The 1,007-nt window shown below is 40.0% G+C and overlaps 1 pseudogene; it reads left to right on the forward strand.

Annotated features, from left to right (window-relative positions):
- The first annotated feature begins 85 nt into the window (after positions 1–85).
- LOC111387753 lies at positions 86–960 on the forward strand (annotated as a pseudogene).
- Positions 961–1,007: the final 47 nt, after the last annotated feature.

Here is a 1,007-nt window from a genome sequence, read left to right on the forward strand (position 1 = left end):
AAGTTCCGTGAAAGTTCAACGGTCATTAACGTACATATGAAATTTACCCACTTTTTCAATTATAAATTACTTTGATTCTTCCCACTTCCCAACAAATTGCAATAGTTTTTCCTCTCTCCATTCTCCCTTATATAGCTCCACCACCACTCCCAAGTCTCACTCCAATTTTCTCTCACGCACGACAAACACAAACTTCCTCTCACTCACACGAATTCATCATCAAATTCAAACAATGCCTACCATTTTATTGAGGATTTTGCTTGCATACAATCTCCTCAACACAATTCTTCGTTACTTAGTACCCAAAAAACTAAGGATATACCTCCCTTCTTCTTGGTATCCCAATCCCAACAACCTTCTCGAAGAACCCATTTCACCTTCTCCTCGAATTCGCCGTCGAATGGATGCCACTGAACTCGAAAGGATTTTCGAAATGTTCGATCAGAACGGCGATGGCCGGATCACCAAAAAGGAGCTCAACCATTCCTTAGAGAAAATGGGTATTTTCATACCCGACACGGAGTTGACTCAAATGATCGAAAAAATCGATGTTAATGCAGATGGGTGTGTGGATATTGATGAATTTGATTCGTTGTACCAAACGATAATGAACGAGAAGGACGAGGATGAAGATATGAGAGATGCATTCAATGTGTTTGATCAAAATGGTGATGGGTTTATCACCGTTGATGAACTGAAATCGGTTTTGGCATCACTTGGCCTTAAGCAAGGAAGAACTGCAGAGGATTGTAAGACGATGATAATGAAGGTTGATGCGGATGGTGATGGAGTGGTGAATTTTGCAGAGTTTAAGCAGATGATGAAAGGGGTGGATTTGCTGCATTGATTTGATGTCTCTCTCTCTCTCTCTCTTTTTCCCCCGTTTCATAGGCTTTGTATATACATTGATTCATCAGGAAAGCTACTTGGATAGGGATTGATTTCTTGACAGGACACGCAGCACCTGTATGAGTCTCTCTTTTTTTTTTTTTTTTTTTTCAAACTAT

Source organism: Olea europaea, unplaced genomic scaffold (genome assembly GCF_002742605.1).
Source record: "Olea europaea var. sylvestris unplaced genomic scaffold, O_europaea_v1 scaffold42385, whole genome shotgun sequence".
Taxonomy (NCBI): Eukaryota; Viridiplantae; Streptophyta; class Magnoliopsida; order Lamiales; family Oleaceae; genus Olea; species Olea europaea.